The 22206-nt window shown below is 43.2% G+C and overlaps 1 long non-coding RNA gene and 1 pseudogene across 4 annotated transcripts; one reads left to right on the plus strand and one right to left on the minus strand.

Annotated features, from left to right (window-relative positions):
- Window positions 1-1522: 1522 nt before the first annotated feature.
- Window positions 1523-5507, minus strand: LOC119318260. 4 transcript variants are annotated; one of them, XR_005154036.1, is made up of 5 exons: window positions 5058-5507; window positions 4636-4946; window positions 4263-4467; window positions 3508-3573; window positions 1523-3346 (listed from the first exon to the last, which is right to left on the minus strand). It is a non-coding gene; the product is annotated as an uncharacterized LOC119318260 (long non-coding RNA). The 4 variants fall into 4 exon arrangements; XR_005154034.1 differs by having other exon boundaries at window positions 1523-1761; window positions 2240-3346; window positions 4636-5507; XR_005154033.1 differs by having other exon boundaries at window positions 4636-5507.
- A 3206-nt stretch (window positions 5508-8713) lies between these two features.
- LOC119316060 lies at window positions 8714-17547 on the plus strand (annotated as a pseudogene).
- Window positions 17548-22206: the final 4659 nt, after the last annotated feature.

Here is a 22206-nt window from a genome sequence, read left to right on the forward strand (position 1 = left end):
CCGGTACTAATGAGAGCGGCCCGGCTAGCCGTTGGAACCGGCACTAATGGACACATTAGTGCCGGCTCAAATTCAAACCGGCACTAATGTGCTTCACATTTGACCCTTTTTCTACTAGTGCCCTTTGAATTTGAAAAATGAGTGCTACCTATTGTTGAACCAGGAGCTTCTTGCTGCCACTTGGTTTTTTCGCTGCATGAGCGATACTATACTCTTGCCGCCTCTTAGTATTCTCTGTTTTTTCTAACGAGTCTATGTGGACACATACAGACAGTAGCGGAACAAGCACCATTCTCTTCGTGTTTTAGTGGGTATATGTGGATGCACAGAAAGTGTTCTCTTGCTTGTGTATGTTGCTGCATAGAAAATGTATATGGTGATTTTCATTCTGGTTTACAGGGTAGTGCATAGGGCATAGAAACTGAGTAGAAAGTTGCCTTTTTGTGCAGGAATTTGCGACAGGTCTGATCCCTTGCTCGTGATCTCCGCTTGTCCTACTCCCTAGACCTTTCCTTTGCTTGCTGCCGTACATTTTATTCAGAGTGGTGTCAAGACGCATCTCCTGTGCGTAGATGGCGGGCAGAGGGCCTAAGCTCTAGGTGAGATCCTCCTCCACCCTTCAAATGTTGTATTTTGTATGATGTTTCCATTGTTAATGTTTGCAATCTAATGCCTTGCTCTGCTATTTTTATTTCTAATCTCAACATTTCAAAATTTACCAGTCGGGGATTACCTGAATGTTTCGTCGGAATTGGAATGTGGGGATCGCAAAGAATTTTCTAAAGAAAAATCCAATATCAGCATGTTATGATCTTGCTCGATGATCGAGGTCCTGTAGAGAACATCATCACTATAATGAAGTTGAGAGTAACTTGCCAACATCATTTTCCCCAGAAGATTGAGAACCGGTAGGATTCTATTTGTATTTACACTGAAATTCTCTCTGATCCGAGTAATTACATTAGTATCTGTTTCATTTGTCTTTGACGAATGCTTCTAGATATTCAGCAAAAAGGATAAAGATAATCATTTTTTTGAAACTTTAAAGGTAGTAGCCTAGTAGGAGAGGCTCCTATTATCATATATTAATAGGGCTATGACACACCTCCAAAAGTCTGCCCAACAGGAAAAAAAAACAGGAGTAGGTTTACCGTAAAGAAAAGACAATAGTGGGTACGCTAGGGACTAGCCTAGGTTTGACCCTATGGTTTAAGAGAGAAAACGTGTCCTTGAAACGTCCAAGCCAGGATCCTATGGAGGGATGGATTCCCCTGAGAATCTGTACATACTAGACCTGCAGCGCGCCGCCTGGCGCGCGGTACCGGGTCCTAACACTTGTTCCAGGTATACTGTAATTGTGGGGCAAACTTAGCATGTTTAGCCAGCAGAATTAATAGGACCATGATAAAGCACAAGTATTTAGTTTGTTCAAGAGCAATAGGGAGTTCAGTGCTAAAGAGTAGCAGAAGTAGCCAGTGGCAGTCAGATCAGTATTGAGCAAGCAACACAATTAGCAAACCACAAACAGGGCTAACACAGAATGCTTTATATACTGTATATTTACACAAAGCAGTCAAGGTCTGAGAGCATCCAGCAATTTTGATGCAACATAATATTCAGAGCAAGACATTCCTACAAATGAATGGTCGAATAGAAATTCACTGCAACGACTTGGTAGCTAGTGGTATAATACATAGTTGGGCAATAACAGTGCCGAAGCAAGTGGTTCTTCGAATTGATTGATCATCACTCCCGAACTACCTGTGCAAGGAAGGTATCCTTGTTTATTAGAATGACTAATAGAAATACACTGTAAGACCTTTGTGTAAGAAAGGCATCATCTAAGCTTAACACATGACATGACATTGTTTAAGTTTTCTAATTTTTCTTCATCGAATCATCTTAAATTTGGCTTCAAATTTTATTAAGTAATCCAGTTCAATAAATATAAGTACACATAATCTATACAGCATTAAAACTGGTGCGGGACTCGCTCACTGTTCAAAGCAATTTTACATGCACTCGCTCACTCATTCTGATGCTGTGTATCTAATAAACTTGATAATCCTAACTGATAGTAATTTCACGTGTGCTCTCTAACTCCTAAGGTACTGGTTCATCTTAGAAGGTACTCCCTCCGTTCCAAAATAGATGATTAAACTTTATACTAACTTTAGTACAAAGTTGAGTCATTTATTTTGGAACGGAGGGAGTATTGTTTTGTGCGTTCTACATGTACCTGGTGGTTTCCACAGTTGCAGAATCTTCTGCCACTTTGGGTCCTGTAAATTGGTATAATCCCTTTCAACCATAGAAACCTTAGCTTTATCAGTAAGCCTTTAATTCAAGAAAATCTGCACGATCAAGCTCTACGGAAATGCATCCTATTGACCTTCGTGTTTCCTCAAGCTTCTTCATAAGCTCATATCAAGTAACTATTGTGCAAGTTGTATCATTTATCCGATTGCACCTATTGTGCAAGTTGTAGTTGCAGACCAAAGCCAACAAACTTTGCAAATAGCAGGCAATGCATATATATAAAGTAACTATTCATTCAAACCCTTACCAGCATCATATAAAGTAACTATTCATTCAACAAAATGAGACAGAATAAAGAGAATATTTACACCTGGGATTTTCACCACTGATCTGGTCATGCTTATGTCGTCCATAGTGCCGCCACGTCGCCTTGACATACCTCGTCGACAAAAATAAAAAGAACCAGTCAGACAAATTAGGGTAGAAACATGAGTTGAAGCAGAGTACAACTTCATAATGTGACCATAAGCATGAATCAAAACCTTGTTACAGAAATAACTGTTCGTGCCATGTACTATGGGTGTCAGAATCATAGTAATCTGACATTGAAAGAAATGCTTATGAAACAATACCAAACTTCAGATAATACAATATACAATTAGAAGGTTGGTGACATATAGCCCACTCTTATAGTAACTATTCCATCCAAAATAGTTGCAGTGTACAATGCTTCTTGTAAAAAACATAAAACATTCTATTAACAAACATATGCTTGTACTAACTTGAATTAAACTGTCATACAGGTTAATGGGCAAAGATCAATCACGTTTCATTCATACACCCAGCAGGAAATAGCACCAAGGCACAATCATCCAACAGACACGACCCCGATCATTTATAAACCTTCTAAACCTAAGAACCAACACCAGATCACCTTGTCTCATGTTGAGTGTCAAAGGAGGCAAGGCACCCCACTGCAACAGGCCGAGTCAGATGCGGCCCATCTTAGCTTGACGGACTGGTCCTCCTTCAGCCAATCGCCAAGGAGGAGAGCTCAACTAATCAAACATGAGTTGTATCCAGCTCACTGCAATATGCAAGAGAACTCTGACATGTAACTTAATGCAACATGCAAGTGACAAATTGCGATTTAACATGTCCTGATGTTAAGTTAGAAGGCATCAAAATTTTCATCAGTAACTTAGCTTTGTTAGAGTGAGTAGAAAGTAAGAAGTAAAATGCACAGACCAATAAATGTTCCTTTGATGAAAATGCCCTTCTCCTTTCACTTCAATCATGCATCTGGTCAGTCCACTAAAAATGAAGGCAAACATTTAAAAGGAAAAGGTTAAAAGTTAAACTTCTGCTAAATGGATCGGTTGAAGACAATCAAATTAAAACTTCTGTTACTATCTGCCAAAATCCAAGTTATTCATACTTTGGACCCTAAATATGCAGTAGTTGTTGTCAAGGTTATTCTATCTCAACTCCAAATCTCTATGTTACCTTCAGTATTTGTAAATCAACCCATCACTGAATCTCTAAATAGAGTTTACATAGAGCATATACTCCAGTGAGCTTGATAATTTGTACTGTCAAATTCAGTGATCCTGTCTCCTATCAATATGACAATACTGCTAACACTAATATGACAACAGTAAATAATTTCTTTGACAGTAATTCAGCTAACATTAATTTAATGTTAACAAATGTGCTCACCAAATGGAGTATAAAAGCTTTGACATCAACCATTTACTGAACATTTATATGCAAATTTATAAATGCTGAAATCTTTGACAACAACCATTTACTGAAGATTTGTCAGTTAACACTGATTTCTACTCCCTGCAAATGTGCTCAATAAATGGAGCAAATGTGCTCACAGCAAAGATTTTCTTTGACAGCAGCAAAGAATGACAGCAACAAAGAACATCAATGATCATGTAGGCATTCATGATTTCTGTGAGCATTCATGCCTCTTTGTAACAGGAAGGTAGGCTTACTCTGACAAGCTGATGAACAACGCCTAAACTCGTACAGTATGCCACAACCCTTGGGCAGAGTCCTCTCTCAGCACCGATGATCTGGATCAAGCATACCATGGAACCGCCGGACTGCGCATCCCGGAACCACTTTGCCATCGCCTTTATTAGCAGCCAAGGTGTGACTACTCATCTTCAGTTACACTAAGGCAGTCTTGCACTTCCCCTGCTCATAAGGCCAAGCAAACATTTCATGGTTGGAATTAGTGGATGGTATGCTGACTGAAATTAGTGGAGTAGGTTGGTGATTAATTGGGCTTGCCCATGTGTATACTTATGCCAGACAGAAAATTGGGCAAGTGTATCACAGTATCTATCAGTAGTGTATGCATACCTTCATAGGAGCAGCAGTTAACCAGGGTGTTGAGCTCGCCGTGGCCAAAGCAATGCCATGCCGCCTCCACCGCGGCGTCGACGGCCGCCTCGTCGCAGGCGGCAAAGTCCAGCCCCACCACCACGACGGCCTCCCCCCATCTTCCGCACAACGCCGTGCCTCCTCTTCCGACGCGGCCACGGCAATACCAATGAGCATCAATGGCCCGTATCTGAACCACCAACAGTGAACAGAGGGGAGAGCACAGTGTTCTTGAAGGGGAGAGAGGCGATGCGAGACCACACCGCCTCAAACCTGGACGGATTAGCCGTCTGTGTGCTCCTCGTGTGGATGGTGACGACGACGACGGAGAGAGATATGCGAGGGAGAGAAAGAAGTGAGAGGAAGGACAGGAACCCTAGCTGAGACGGGAGGAAGAGCACCTGAAGGTTGATGACACCGGCGACATGGACGGCCGTCTCGGCGGGCGTCGCTCCTCCCAGTGATGGCGACGCGCGGCCGTCGCCTCCGTCGCCTTTGGCCTTGTCGCTCGTCCCGATGATGGCGATGCGCGGCCGTCGCCTTTGAACTTGTGTCGGTGGTGACAGCGGCGGCACCTAGGTCGTCACACGCGCAGAGGTGCCCATCAGATGAGAAGCGGAAGCAGAGGCCGTCGTGCTCCGGGGCGTGTTCGGCATGGCCCTCGTACAGCAGCGCCCAAATGTCTGCCTTGCTCGTCGAGCTCGCCGTGTACAGGGGAGGAGTCGGGGTTGGTGGTGCGGGAGGGACAGGGGAGAGCAGCGGCGGAGGCGAGCTCAACGACGGGAGACGTGGCGGCGGCTGCGAAGGAGGGGGCGCGCTGGGATGGGGATGGCGGCTAGGGTTATCACCCAATGGGGTGCCCTCCTCTCCTCTACACTAAAATGTCCACCCACAGCACGCCACGCAAAGGCAAGAAAGAGAAATCCCTCTAATGCCCTTAGCGGGATCTGATATTTACAGGCGGTGGCACGAGTTTTTTACTGTGAGCCACCTGCACCGAGCCTCTACGCACCCAAGCCACTGACAGGCACAGCCCATGAGCGAGGGATCCCACATGTCAGCGACAGCTGCCTAATATACCGAGGTGAGAAAACAGAACTACTGTCCATTGCTCCAACTCCGAATTTTATCCAACGGCCCAGCTCATCCCAGGGGTAGATCCGACGGACCAAATCGCATCAAGGGAGAGATCCAACGGTCAGAAATTCGAAATCGCTGAGAGAGCCCATGTTCAGACGTGAATCTAACTATGGGATTTGTCTTTCTTTTAGCATTGATGAATGCATGAAAAACATGCACATGGCCACACATGCCCAAAGTTAAAAAACAAGGAATTAGGTTTTCATTTCTCTTAGAATTACTAATGTTTATCCTGTTTTCATTTCTTCTGAAATTTAGAAAATTATTTCTACTTAATAGTTCGCTGATTTTTCTATTGTTAGCACAATCTATGGATGTGTATTGCAAGAGATTACTAAAGATCTATTTTTCAGTGCTTCCTATGTATTTCTGGGTGTGCATCTTTACAAGGTTTGTAATTTTTCTTTGGTAATCTATGTATCCAGTCAAGCTGGGATATGCTATATATATTTTTACTCTGACCAGTTTCTTCGTTTTTGTTTCACAGTTTCTACGGCCTCCAAAGCTGCTGCTCCATTGTCTATTGGTCAAGGTTTGTTCCCCCTTTCTCACTACCTGCTACATTATCCTTGTTTTCATTATTATATTCTTATGGTGCTTCTTGGTTAACTGATGATTTCACGCTGGTCGTTGTGTTTTATTTTGTGTTGTGCTGCTTATACTTCGTCCTTGCGTGTTAACTGGATGTGTGCATTTGTTTATGTTTTTATACCTATTTTGGAAATCATGGTAGCACTGTGCGCTTTACCGGCGCCATCTTATTTATATGAGGTCGTAGAGGATGGATCTGTTCTTGCAGGGCTACAACTTGAACTTGAACTGCCCGTTGGTGCTACTATAAGCTATTAGTCTGTAGTACGTTCTTTCCTTCAAATTACAAAATTCAAGCTCCTAGGATGTTTCATGTTTGGCCGTTTATCGCATTTCTAATGGTCGTATTTCCTTACGGTAAGTACTTGATGGTTGATTTTCTTGGCTAGATAAACTACCTCGATGTTCTGATAAAATTTAAGGCCAACAGTGTAGCGACCCGACCTCAGACGATCAAGTCTCTGTGCGTAAGTGTCATCACTGGATCGGTATTGCTAACACACACAGTACTCGAGGATTTATAACAGAGTTCAATAACACACTTAATACATCGAATGTCTCAAAAGAGAACTTATTACAATAATATGGCTAAAGGCCATCTAAGTAAGATAACTCCGGAAGCATCAAAGATAAATGAGTTCATCCAACTCCACGGCAAATACTGAGTGCACGACAACGACCTAGCGCACCTTACTCTTTGTTTGAAAACACTGCAACATAATACGTGTAGGTCGGCACATGGAATATGCTGCCAAGATAACACTATAGAGCAATGAACAATTAACAACTATCATTACATGCATATATGGCTGGTGGAGGCTCTACGGTTATCATTTGCACAAAGCTAGTTTTTTCCTACAACAAAGGAATATATTTTATTTAATTACAAAGTTGGTTGAAAACTATTGAGAAGGTTTCTCCAACTCAATCTCAAAATAGAAATTATAACCCAACAAATTTATTAAGTAAAGTGACAAGATCAACATAATAATTCAAGTACCATATACTCAAGATGTCCATAACCGGGGACACGGCTAACCATGATTAGTTTGTACACTCTGCAGAGATTTGCGCACTTTTCCCCACAAGACTCGATCTCCTCCGTTGAATTTCTCGCACAACATGATGTTTGAGAAACGGATGATCGAGACACAGTCTTTCAGAAGTATTAACTCTTTACTCTGGGTAGACAGTACCACCTACTTCCCCTACATCTGCTAGCCTACCACTGAAAGAGGTCACACAACATACTCAACTATGCTAGAGCCCATAATGGCTTGTGGCTGCATACGGAAGTTTCTAGCATGAATAATTTTATGACCCCTTTGAGTCTGGGTGGCGAACCATAGGATGATCACACGAGTACTCCGGAATATCCTAGGACAACACTGGATTCTCCAGGTGCCCGCACCAATCCACCTAGATGTGTATTAAAGTATCCACCTTAAGTTAAACCTTAGTTAACAATAACTCTCACATCTTTCATGAATTCTCTCAAATCAAACCACGTCTACGAGCATAGCATAGCACACTACTGGAAACAGGGAATTTACCATCAGCCAGCTCTTTGCCATCTGCCAGCTGATGGCAAAGAATGTCTTTGTCATCTGCTTATAAAAAACAGATGTCAAAGAACTGACAGACGACAAAGAACATGGTTGCCATCAGCCAATTATTTGCCATCTGCTAGTGGATGGCAAATAATCTTTGCCATCTGCCAGCAGATGGCAAAGAGGTTGGCAAATCCTGTGGCCGCCAAGAATGTAGCGGCATACCAGCCCCACCTCTTTGCCATCTGCCAGCAGACGGCAAAGATTCTTTACCATGTGCTGGCAGATGGCAAAGAGATGGGACTATCTCTCTCCTTGCTAAAAAAAGCAAAGAGTGAAAAATTAAAGAAAAGAAAACCCCCAGCCTCCCTAAAAAAAACCCAGCCACCCCAAATCAGTCTCAGTCCACTCCCGTGCGTGCTGGATAGGGTTCCCCGCCACCCTCACCGGTCGCCGCCGCCCTCACCGGTCGCCGCCGCCGTCGGTTTCCCCTACATGGCCGGAGGATAGGCCATCCCGCCGGCCCATTCCCGCCCCACCGCGAGGGAGGAGACCGACCAGTTGCGCCTCCCCGCCGGTCGCCGCCCGCCACCCCAAGGATCAAGGCCGGCCGCGCCGGTCCCCGTCGGTCGCTGCTCCGTATCCAGGCCGCCCACCGCCCCGCCCCCGTCAGCCCGGTCTATTTCCCACCGGATCCCATCTTCGCCGCCGTCCGACGCGCCTTCTTCAAGGAGCTGCGACCCCATGTCTCAGAGGAGCTAGCCCCGACGCCATTGATGCCCGAGCGACGCTCCCAAGCTAGGAGCGGCACCAGGACGACCACGCCCCCGAAGACTAAACTGCAAGGTGAGCTCGTCCCCTTCTCTTCTTCCCTATGGATCAGTGTCCTGGCTCATGTTCTCTGTTTTGTACATGTGTGCAGTTTATTTTCAGAGTACTTGTTGTGTGCAAAATCCTACCCTGGCGCATGTTGTTGGTTGTTTAATTCTGGAATCACAAGTTAATGCATTTTGCTGTTGCGTGTAGCACTCCTACCAGTGATTTTTGAGCCGCTTGTGCCTGCGCAGCTTGCTGACGCTGCGCGTCCTGGGTGTGGTCTAGAAAGCAATCAGAGAAATAGATATGTTTGAATGTGAGAGGAAGCTACGGCCATGCACAGCTCACAGCAGCAGACTGCACAGATTGGATCAGGAACAATCAAATCAGAAGAGACAAGGGATACATCAAATCGAAAGAGAGCAACTCATCACTCATAGGAGTAGGAAGGAGAATCCTTGGGCTTTATCAAAAATTTGTGAGCTTTCCATGGAACAGTGATTAAATACTGCAAAGGTAAACTCTAATTAGTCATTAATTAGTTAGAAAATAGATAGATGGACTGGTGCTAAGTAAAGGTAATTGTAAAACTAGAACTGAACTGTACATAATTTCAAACAGTTTGCAAGCTACGAGCAAAAATCTGATGTCGGCACTGCAGTTTTGGGATCAATAGGAATTTCCAACAGTACCAAAAAAATTGTGGTATTAATAGTAATTTCCTATAGTACAAAAAAATATTACTGATTTAAAGTTTGTAAGCTACGAGCAAAAATCTGATGCTGGTGCTCCAGTTTTGAGTAAGAGCATATTATTTTGTGGTATTAATAGTAATTTCCAACAGTACAAAAAAATTATTACTGATTTACAATTTGCAAGCTACGAGCAAAAATCTGATTCTGGCACTGCAGTTTTGGGTAAGAACATATTAGTTTGAAAGCACGAAAGTTGGAGACATTTCCTCTAGATATCATGTGTGGTCTCATTTTCGTTGTTTCGAGGTACAAAATAAATGTGGAGTTGTAGTATATGTTTGTGTGAAAAGCTGTGAATAGTCTTTTTCAAAGGAGTTTGACTCTCACAGGTTTGGGCAGTTGCAGTGTGAGGTGCTTGTGGCGAGGTGCTGCTTCAAAGCGAACAACATGCAGAGGAGGACAGAAAGGAGGGAGGCCGCTCGCAGTTCCAGTGTTGTCTACGACGGTGCACAAAAAGGAGGAGGCGAGATGGTGAAGATCGACGTGTTGTCGCCGCCTCCTGGTGAGACTCCCACAACATATTAGATGCGTAGTCGCCTACCGTGTCCTCCCAACGCCATTCGCCCAGCTCAAATTTGGGGCACCCAAATTTTCACCACAGGTGAAAAGGTCACTAACCACTCCCTAATGGTATTTCCAAGCAACTTCGCTGCTCATGTATACCAGCGTAATGTTTCAACTTTCAACCATGCATAGCGAACGACATCATCTTTTGTCTCCTTAAGAAGCCCTGGTCCTTCATGATTATTTCATGCTTTTGATTGGAGATAAATAATGCTTTATGGTTTTGTATTGTACTCCTTACTGTTTGTCAAGATCTAACTATGATTTGCAATGCAGGAGCCTGGGTTATCCAGTGATTGGTCTCTTAAGTAAAATATATGTGGCATAATTAGCTTTTCTATTTCCATGTCTTCTTCAAAGACTGAGCTTATGCGCTGTTCTGTACCCCGGCCCCTGCATGTATTTCGTGAAGCGTCTGTGTATAGTGATGTTTTCCATCTTCCTTCTTTTGGAATCCCTTTTTCAATTATGCTGCCATCTTACCTTGCGGATTTGAGGCAAGATTACCCAACCAAATTTACTCTACGTCTCCGGCAATTTAGATTATTAGTGGTACAATATAAATTTATCATACATTGCCAGAAAAACAGCAAGCAACACCAGCCCTTCGTCAACTCTAATAGTACTGCTGTACGTACTGAAGTTCATTTGTTTCACTTCTTTTTTTTATAGCCATGAAACAGCCTTGGTACGTTACCCATTTTAGATTCTTAGATATCTCTGCACATGCTTCCATGTGGTAGCCATTGCTGTTTCGTTTCATAAAAGTTACCATATTCGAGCATTCTTATATGCATATTTGTTTCCTAGATCTGTCAACATGAGTGTCTCCCGAAGGTCCTAAAACATTTATGGTGAATTATGTATTACAACAAAATCATTCTGCGAAAAAGCCCATGTAGAAAATTACCCGATATTCTCTCTTTTATACTAAAATCTAACATATAGTAAATCGAGAAAAATAGCATGTGCCATCCGCAGCTCCTTACTGTTCTTTGCATATCGTATATTTATAATACATGGAGCTTTACCAAGGTGTACTGTATTTGAAACAATACGTGGATTATGGCATCAAGGGTGAAAACAAATATGTAGTTGTATATGATCTCCAAATTTTGTTTCTCCTAGGTATTTTAAGGATACACAAATGTAGTTGTATATAATCTCCAAATATCTATTTCCTCAACAAGCTTCTATAGTCCCCTTAATTTCATTTGCACAGTTGTTTTGATAAATTAGGTCTAGATTCATTGTGCCACTTCATATTTTAGAATACATGTGTGGGAACGAAGCATATAACTAATATATTTTCATGTTGTAATTATAAGAGGCTGATTTCATCTACTCATCGTTTCATCCATGTTGCATGAAAATGCCAATTGTATTTAAAGAAGAAAGAAACACTCATTGTTTGAGTTCAGTCCAATATATTGTAGCAGCAAATATTCTTATCCCTGAAAAAATATCTCAATTTTGAATTAGTATGAATTTGTTGTGGCCCATCCTAGAGATAATTAGACCGCTCCTGAAATTAAGACTACACATTGCTAATGTCGCAAGTGTTTAAAATGGCCAATCTGACTACATTTTCAGCTAAGGGTTACTCATTTAACTAATACGTACTACACTTTGGAGTACCTTTCACGCCAAATAAGAGTACTATATGCAGCAGTTTTAAGAAAACTTCTCTTTCCCTGAAGTTTCTCTTCCAATTTTGTTTTCTTATAATCCAGAAAAATCATGTCTTAGGTGCAACAACAGATCGATTTGGTGTGCAAGAGGCTAAATTTACTTGATTTTTTTCTTTACCTCTCTGACATGATTAATTTTCATACCCATAGGATTATGTACTTTACAACACTATGGCTGCCTATTATCAGCATTTTTTAGGATGGTAGGACCAAGTATTGGATGATATTTCACAACCTAAATCATTTTTATCTTTTCTAAAAATAAAGTTTATTGAATTTAATACCTTATGGATCAAATAAGTATGGTATTTACTTTTAGTAGGAATGTATGTATGTTTGCCACAGGGATACTAAGCCTTTGCATAGTTTCAAGACATATCAATTGTGATTAAATTATCTTTATCTCTAATAACTAGCCCGTGCAGTCACACGGGTTGACGACTAGTGACTGCTAATGTGTGAACAAATTTCAGAATAGTGAAATGCATTTTTTGGCTATGCAGAAAATGTACTGCTATATGTGTGTAGTTATACTGCTAGTGGTATATGTGTGCAAATGTACTGCTATATGGTTCATATGCGTAAACTTTTGTTGTATGACATATAACAAAACTGGTTATTTGTCTTTATTATAACTTGTCTTAACTGGGAATATTTGTGGCACTGTAGTACACGCACTAGCAAAAAAGAACGGTCTAGGGGTGAGCTCGACTATCATCTCTTCCCCCTCCCCTATTTGCTTTGTTTCGGTCGTCGTGCCGATGCCAACAGATTTTGCTTTCATGTCAAGTCTCATAACATAGGCGTCTCCCGTTCGAAAGGGCGACATCTATAAATATGCATTTCTTTGCATATTTATAACCGTCATAAGATTGTCCATCTGGAGAGCGTCTCCCGTTCGAAAGGGCGACATTTATGGCCATTTGGAGAGCACAAATGAAACTTGCTTCAACAAAGTTGTATATTCAGTTATTTCTCTTTTAGCTGTTGCTTGTTATTTTATTTGGCTGTCTTTTAAAGTTTTTCTACATGTTCGATCATTACCAGAAAGTGATCTTTTAAGCAATATCTTATACACACTGACATCAAGCTTAGAAGATTCAGTAAAGATTTAGGATATGCTTATAGTGTTTTGAGGATCATGTAGCATGCTTTTCTTTACAGTCCACTTTTGCCGGATAGAATTTATCTTAATTTGGTGCGTTCATGCTAACGAGACATTGCAAATGATCTTTAATTTGGTGCAACATAACTCCTGACAAGCATTGACGTCTGCCATTGGCGCGAGCAAGAACCCTGATCCTCCTCGGTCAGCCACTACCGCGAGCAAGAACCTTGATCCTTCACCTACGGGTTGACGGTAAGTTTTGCCTAGTGCTTTTCTTAATTAGCTCCAAAATGACCTATTTAACCTAGCATATCTCTAAAATGACCTATACTTAGCATTTTTCCTCCAAAATGACTTAATATGCTTAGCTAGCTCAAAAATGACCTATTTAACCTAGGATAGCTCTAAAATGACCTATACTTAGCATTTTTTCCTCCAAATGACTTAATATGCTTAACTAGCTCTAAAATGACTTACGAAATGACATATTTTAGCTCTGAAATGACTTCATATGCTTAGCTAGCTCCAAAATGACATAATAAACTTATTAGTTACAAAATGACCTTACTTAGCATTTTTTACACCAAAATGACTTAGTATGCTTAGTTAGCTCAAAAATGACATAATAACCATACTTAGCTCCAAAATGAACTATTTTATAGATATAAGTTGCATCATAATAGTCTTCACGTTTTAGTTACATCATAATAATCTTCTTCTTCTAGTCTTCTTCTAACTTTCTTCTTCCCCATTTTGTAGATTTGCTTCAGATCACGGAAGCTTGGGTTGATGGAGTGCTTGTCTTTAGTTTTTGTTTTGACTTTGTGAAACTTGCTACCTATGATGAAACTGTGTAATATTGATGAAACTATGTATATGTATGAATGAAACTTGCTACTATTGGTAACATGTGTTGGATATGTGTTCGATATATATGTGTTCATGACTATTGGTAATATGTGTTGAATATGCTATATTGGTCATATAAATATATTTGTGTTTGATTTTCTGTGAAAATAAATTGATATAAGAAAAAACAAAATTAAATGGGGCAATATAGGCACTTTGCCATCTGCTGGCAGATGGCAAAGAGTTTTGCCATCAGCTGGCAGATGGCAAAGAGGCCACGTGTCATCTACATGTAAAATTTGGGCTGGCCTATTTGGGCCCTTCTTTGTCGTCTGCCAGCAGATGGCAAAGCTCTTTGCCATCTGCTGGCAGACGGCAAAGCATGCAGCCTTTGCCATCTGCTGGCAGACGACAAAGAGCCTGCCGCCTTTGCCATCTGCTGGCAGACGGCAAAGTATGCCGTTAGCCTTCTAACGGGGCTAACCCCGTTAAGAGGCTTTGCCATCTGCCAGCTGATGGCAAAGGCACATGCTCTTTGCCATCAGCCAGCAGACGGCAAAGAAGCGTTTGCCGGCAGGGTTTTAGACAAACTGTTTGCCATCTGCTGGCAGATGGCAAAGCCTTTGCCATCTGCCATGGCAAATGGCAAAGTGCCAGATTCAAGTAGTGGCAGTATAAGCATAGCGTAGTAAATTCCCAGGGTTTGAATATAAGACAATAGGTTATACATCATCAACTACTCCCCAATACCCACATGTTATCAATCCTACTCATGCAATGTTTGAGGGTTGAAACTAATGCATAAAAACTGGGTAATAAAGGGATATGATCAAAAGTATTACTTGCCTTGCTGACGATCAGAAAACCCTAGTGATTCGTAGTAGTAAGCCTTGCACTCCGGAAACTCTAGCGTGATCAAACAATAGCATACATAAGCACTCAAGCATAAGATGCAAAGGCAAAACTCAAACTAAAAGATCTAAACAGAAAGTTCAAGTGAAGAACTTTGATTTGCAAAAGGAATCACTCGAATCGGAGTTACGAAACTCAAACTACGATCAAAAGAAGTTTGTAATCAAATCTATTTGAAACCAAATTTTAAATTTTCAAAAATCATGTTCAATTTGATTATCTGGACAGAGGGAAACAAGACGAAGATTTTGGTGTTGGTTTCACTGGATTTGGATAAACGAGCAAAAAGTAACGAGGGTTTGAAGTTCAAGGACTAATCTATAAGAAAAGAATTCGCGGATAGGTCCCTGGCCGAAAAATAAACAGAAAAAGAAAAATCTACGGAACGAACGTTCATTAACAGACTAAACAAACGAAAATCGTTCGTTAAAACGATCTAACCAGTGAACGTTTACTAATTAGACTAAAACAAAAATGAAAAACCGATCTAAAAACTAAACCGACGAAACCGACAAAAAAACCCGAAAGAACCGATCGGTTCTTACCGGTCAACGGCGTCGGCGGCGGGATCGGATCAGCGGCGTGCGGCGGCGGCGGCTGTCGGCGATGCAGTGCGGCGGCAGCAGCTAGCAGCAGCAGCGGTGGCGCGGGCTGCGACAGCGGTGGGTGCTGCGGGCGGCGGCGAGGCGCGATGAGGAGGAGAGGGCGCGACGGCGCGGCTTATAAGGAGGCCCCCAAGGGGTCCTCGGCTTGCGCGAGGGGGCGCGGGGTCGGGGCGGCCTCGGACTCCGGCGGAGTCCGGCTCCCGCATGCGAGGAAGGCGGCGGCGACACAGTTGGGCCGGCTGGGCTTCGGCCCATTTCGGTCCGGTGTTTTTTTTAATAATTTCACCACGAATAAAAATCCAAATAAAATAAAATAAAAATCCTAAAATCCCAAAAATAATTTTCACGATCCTCTACTAATATTTAGGACAATGTGAACATTTTTCTGGGCTAAAATGCAATTTTCAAAAATGCAAAATTTCCCTAATTTAATCGAATAAAACTCGAATAAAATTCAAATAAAATAAATATTTTTATTTAAAATTAAATTTCCATTATTTCCTCTGTTTTGAAGAAGTCATATTATCTTCTCTCATTATTTATTTATTTGGAAATAATTTGGAAAAAAATAATTTCAAATAAAACTCACTTTGATCCAAATTACCAATTGTTGAAAAATTCAAAATTGGAATTTTATGAAAACCTCCAACTCTCTCAAATGGTCCTTGAGTTGCTTAAGGTCTCTAGGATCAAATTGTCCAAATAAAATCAATTAAAAATGCAAAGAGCATGGATGCATATGATGACCTAATGATTAACATCCAAATTGAAAATTGGGATGTTAAAAACAGGGGCATCATGAACATATGCAGATGAACCATCCCTGGGTATGTGCTCTTTTCATCTTGGTGAAAAATGCACTCAAGGCATAGCTATTGCAGGATTGATGGTTTATGAAATATTATATGATAGATAGTGATGGTAAAATATTTGAAGATAGTTCAGTGTAGATCAGAGCTTAAACATATGTATAGCACATCCTTCTCTTGGAAAGCAATTAAATTTATGACTATTCAAAAGTAAGAAGTTAGCATTTTTTTGTTTGTTTGATTTGAGAGCCTTCATGTTCATGGATACCATTTTTTTAAAACTCTGCTGATGTCACCTTGAAGCCTGAACATTTTTTCATTCCTTCATAGCCGATTTTCAAATGACTGGATGCAGTGACCAAAACATGGACACTTAAGCTTGGTATATCAGCTCAAACACCAGATAAGTAAAATGGAGTTCCATTGGTCTTAACTATTGTTCCAAGTCCCCCAAAAAGAAAAACTGCATTCTAAATAAACTATCTACTCTATTATTTTTAGTCTTGCTTCCATTCATGTATTTATAGTACCCTGGGTAGCTGCAACAGTAATATTACAAGTGATATGTAGGAAAACACATGTTCATTATAAATAAAGAAATATGGCATGAATTCAATTGGTGTTAATTTGAACTTAGGTGGTAAGATTTAAACTTTATTCCAGTCACATGAAACACATCATGGGTGTACATGAACCTTATCTCAAAATACTCAATCTTGGCAACAAAAACTTAATTGTGTGATGTGTGCGTGAAATATATTACTTGCTATTTGTCAAATTGAGAATTTCTTGGCGGCTATGTGTGATGTGGACATTGGTGTCAACCCCTTGGTGACCAGACCGTGAAGGTGGTTGACATTGTTGACACCTTCCGTCTTCAGGTTGCTAACTCTTTTTGATGTTCTTGGCCTATTATCTACTTATGCAGCATGCACTTGATCAATGTGCTAAGTGCTCGTTACCTTTTGCAGGGGCAACCTGCTTTTGACAAGAGGAAGTTTGTCACTTGCATGAAGCGCTACATCAATAACCTGACTGGCAAGACTGAAACGGAGGAGCTAAACGATTTAAGAAGAACATTGAGTCTGCCACAAAGTTTCTTCTTAGCAAGTTCAAGGACGTTCAGTTGTAAGTTCTCTGTTTGCCTTGGTGATCATTGGTATCTGACCAGACACCTTAGCACTTCATTATTCCTTTGGTATTCCAGATGCTGGTATTTGTTCTATAAAACTTAAATTGCTTATGAGAATAAATAAATTATAGGCCTTACTTTCTTTCGGAAGGTGGTAATCCCTCCGGTCCATCCGTATCTAGACAAATCTGAGACAAGTAATATGGATGGAGGGAGTACTAATATATTACATTCAACTTAAGTTCTAAAACATCCGCTCTTGATCCGTTTCAGCTTTGTGGGCGAGAGTATGCATGATGATGGCAGCTTTGTGTTCGCCTACTACAAGGAGCTACTGAGCCAACTTTTCTGTACTTAGCGGGATTCTGAAAGAAGAGAGCTCATTGATACTATTATACACCCTCCGCCCTGAATTATTTGTCTTAGATTTATCTAGATACAGATATATCTAGACATATTTTAGTATTAGATACGGATCCTTATCTAGACAATTCTAAGACAATTAATTTGGGACGGAGGTAATATTCCTTACCTGTCATCGAATCTATGTGTGTCAAACTGAAGTAATTGTTGCTTATATAATTTTGTAGTTACAAATGTGCATCTGAATTTATCATTGCCATACCGTGTGCAGTTCCGAGAAAGAAAAGAAAATGAATAAGCCAGCGGAAGGTTTCCAGTCTTGGCTTATTAAGATTTTGGCTTCTGATTTTGGTTTCATGATTTATGGTTAAGTACATGCCTTTGATATTTGATCTCTTTATTAGTTGCTTATGTCCTAACAAATGTGAATATTTTCAAAGTATCTAAGTGGTTGCTGAAACCTACTTCTAGTATCGAAGTCAAATATTTTCAAAACACTTCAGGTTTGACATGGTCATGTGCTTGCTCAAACATAAAGTTACTGAAAAATGCAAATATTTACAACGCGCACATGATTTTAAATGGGCCTCTGCGCCGTTTAGTACAACGGGTCATCTAGTATCTTGAAAGAATGATGGATTAGACCTAACCGCAACAAATTACTTCAATATATGATGTTCTGTGTGACAAACCCCTAGAGTAGGTTCTTGTGCAAAAAATAGCACCAATAGTTGGTTATTTGTGCAATCCCCTCAGACATCTCTAAGGCCATCCATCAAAACAGACATTCAAAACATCCATGGACACGTCCATGTTAGAACGTGTTCGAGGACAACATTAGCGGATACAACCATTCAACCTTATACATCAAATGTCTGCCTCGGGTCCGGCCTCCTTCATTTGACATGCTTATAAAGATTAATAGAAATGAAGTGTAAATATATGAAACCACAGGCAAAATGTGTTGGATGACGGATGTTCATAAAGTTTTTATATGCGGTCGAGCCCAAAAGTTGTCAGTCCATCTATTCATGCAAAAAACCCAAAAAATTGCCTCTCAGATCGGTTGTTCATGTCAAGTTCTTCACTGTGCAACCGGCTACTCCTTGTCGGCCGGTTCCTCCAAAATGGTCGCCGTTGGGGATACACATAACAGGTAGGCCCACGAAGGGTCGAAATATCGTAAAGCATGGGGTCCACACATCATGTGGATCCAGATAAATCTAATACATACATACTATCCACTCGGACATATCAACGTACCGTCCAATCGAAAAGCGGAAAACCACTCAGTCGTATGGCTCACTCGGATATGCGAAGACCAACAGTCGACAAGGCAGTCTAAGCATCATCTTAGTAGTAGGCTGGCGTTATGGCATCAATGCCTCACTTTGTAACATAGGAGGTGGGGGTTGGCGCATTCTATATAAGCCATCCCCACCACTAGACTAAGGGGGGAGGCCCTCATTCTTCTCCTCCTAGCTCTCTCTCGTCACTAGTCTCAAGACTTAGCTCCGGCGTGGGGATCCGTTCTCCTCTCTCTCTCACACACATTGTAATCTTCGGATACATACTCAGATAAACAAAGCCTCTCCGGAGCACGAGACATAGGGTTGTTATCTCCACCGTGAGAGGCCCGAACTCGCTAAAACCACCGTGTCACCCATTTACATCTCGATAGATTATGCTCCTTTACCCTATCCCTTAGTATTGTAGGAATCGTTCCCACGACAGTTGACGCCCACCGTGGGGCATGGCGTCTATCGAGCCATGATGCAGATGGGTTTTCTTCAATCGCCAGCAACGGACTAATTTCGGCGGCCGACCCAAGCTTTCTTGGGATGATCTCCCAAGATCAAACAATCGCTGCTTCCAATTTTGACTATTGGAGTCCCATCCATCACACAAAATACTCCTCATTATACAAAAGAATCAGGAAGTTGATCATCTCAACTTGTCCTCTTTACGATCAAACATTGCAACGATCTAACTATGGTTTGTTCTTTTTCTTTAACCACATGAGCTCATACGAAAGAACGCCTCCCTTTGTTCCGATCGGTGGCTCGGCTCCCGGACGACGTTGTCCGCCCGTTATCTTGTCGCGTACTCATCGGCGACACCATCGCCGAGCGCGCACACACGCACAGCCGCTAACGCTCGGCCTGGTTCCCAGGCCGGGTAAACGCGTCTACCGGTGGTCCGGTCGACCCGGCTCCTCAGGCGACAAGGCCCTGCTGACGGCACTCGACCCAGCTCCGCATGCGTCGAAGCACGACTATGACCTGTGCACAGCTCCGTCTCCCCGAGCAGTGAAACGCAGCCACCAGCGCTCGCGACGGCCTCGCACTTGCCTGCGTCGGCATGCAACTGGACTGCGGCCAGCTGCTCATCCTCCTCATCGCCACCTCTCGGCCGCCGTCTGGTTCCAGCCAGACCGGCCGTTTCCGCCGCAGCAGAGCTCTCCTCCGGGCTGCCTCTACAACTCTCCTTCTCATTTCAACTCCCCTCGCATGCAGAATCGTATTTACTAGTTCTTGCTTAATCAGCACTAATACTAATACCTCTTGCATGCAGATTCTGAAAGTGGGGCAAGTCCATCAATGCGTTGGATCGTGAACAACTCCTTCAATGCGTCTGGTGTGCACGTCTCCTTCAATGCATTCTGAACGTGGGACAAGTCCATCAATGCGTTGGAGCGAACAACTCCTTCAATGCGTCAGGCGTGGACGTCTCCTTCAATGCGTCAGTTAGCCAAACCATTACACCTAATTACTAGGGATTTATTGCTAATTCTGACAGGAGCGTCATCGGCTCCCAGACAGTGAGGATGTGTTTGGTTGGAGAACGAGGTGGAATGGAATGTCATGGTTCCATTCCATTAGAATGGGTCGGTTCCGTCTTTGTGTTTAGTAGCGACAATTATGTGGAATGAAACGGTTCTGTTTTGGTGTTTGGTTCAAGAGATAACATGGAATGAATTTGAATCAAAAAGTTATTTTAAATAGGAATTGTGAGATTACCTCTCACATATAGCTTTTCACATTTGAAAATCCATGAGTTAAGTAAACTTCCAATATTTTCAGAAATAAATATACTGTTAGTATTCTAACTGCAGATAACAAAAGTACATAACCACAACAAAGAGTAGAGTGTAGATAAGCAGAAAGAGGGAGCTTCCAAAACTGCTGTTATGGCTGGACGGAGCTTCGCCGCTGATTGTTGCTCGCTGCCACACAACCAAGAACTTGCACTGCTGCTACTGGAGAAGGCCTGTGAGCGGAGTAGGAGCACAGCTGTGTGGTGGAGGAGGAACTCGATGGTGCTCCGCGTCATGAGCGGGGAGGTCCAATCGAGGAGGCCTTGCTGCGCGTCCTCGCCTTCCCAAAGCACAGATGGAACAGGTCCTCCAGCAGCTGGTGCTACCCGCGCCGGCCGCCGGCGACCGCCTCCCAGGCTGCCGCCTTGCCGCCGATCTGCAACTGCACCTCAGATCGGGAGGGATGTCCTCCAACAGCTGGTGCCACCCGCGCCGGCCGCCGTCAGGCGCCTCTCCGGTTGCCGCCGCCTGCCGGTCTCCAACGAAGCCTCAGATGGAAGAGGGAGAGAGACGAGGGGTGGCGGCGCTGAGTGCGGGTCGTGGAAGGGTGGGTGAGAGCGAGCGTCGCGAGCCGTTCCCTGTCGTTCCACCGATTTGGAGGTATTGGTTCGTTCTGCATATTGAGCGAATATACCGTTCCTGGGAACGAGTGGGTTCCAATTCGTTCGATGAACTGAACACATGAATAGGCACTCGGAACGGAACCGACCCATGCTGTTCTACTTTATGACTGAAACCAAACACATCCTGAAGCGCCGCAATCGACTGCATAACACGTCGTCGTTAACTTCACTCGACCGCCCCGCAATGTCGTCACTCGGGTGAACACGCACTCACCACTCGGCTGCCTCGAGCGCCGTTACTTTGCTGGCCGCGTCTTCATCACTTGGGCGTCCCGGGCGTCGCCACTTAACTAAACGCGTCTATATCACGGCCGCCCCGCGCGCCGTCAATTCGTGTATGCGTCTGCATCATTTGGACTCTCCGCACGTCGCCACCCCGCGGATGCGTGTACATCACTCGGACACCCGGCACGTCGGCACTCTGAGAGACGCTCCGCGCTTTGCCACTCCGCGGGACGCGTCTACTTCACTCGGGCGCTCCGCGCATTGCCACTCTGCGGACACCCGTCGCCTTGCCACTCCACGGGACGCGTCTACTTCATTCGGGCGCTCCACGCGTCGCTAATCCGCGGGACGCGTCTACTTCACTCGGACGCCCCGTGCATCACCACTCTGCTAGATGCGTCTTCATCACTCAAGGACGCCCCACGCGTCGTCACTTGGTTGGTCACCTCATAATCACTCGGCCGTCCCGCGCGTCATCACTTGGTTGGTCACATCAACACCACTCGGACGCCCCGCGCGTCGCCATTCGGTTGGTCACCTCATCACCACTCGTCCGCCCCGCGCGTCGCCACTCGGTTGGTCACCTCATCACCATTCGGCCGCCCCGCGTGTCGCCTCTTGGTTGGTCACCTCATCACCACTCGGCCGCTCCGCGCGTCGCCACTTGATTGGTCACCTCATCACCACTTGGCGACGCAGTTGGTCACCTCATCACCACTC

The sequence above is a fragment of the Triticum dicoccoides genome, chromosome 6A, assembly GCF_002162155.2.
Source record: "Triticum dicoccoides isolate Atlit2015 ecotype Zavitan chromosome 6A, WEW_v2.0, whole genome shotgun sequence".
NCBI lineage: Eukaryota > Viridiplantae > Streptophyta > Magnoliopsida > Poales > Poaceae > Triticum > Triticum dicoccoides.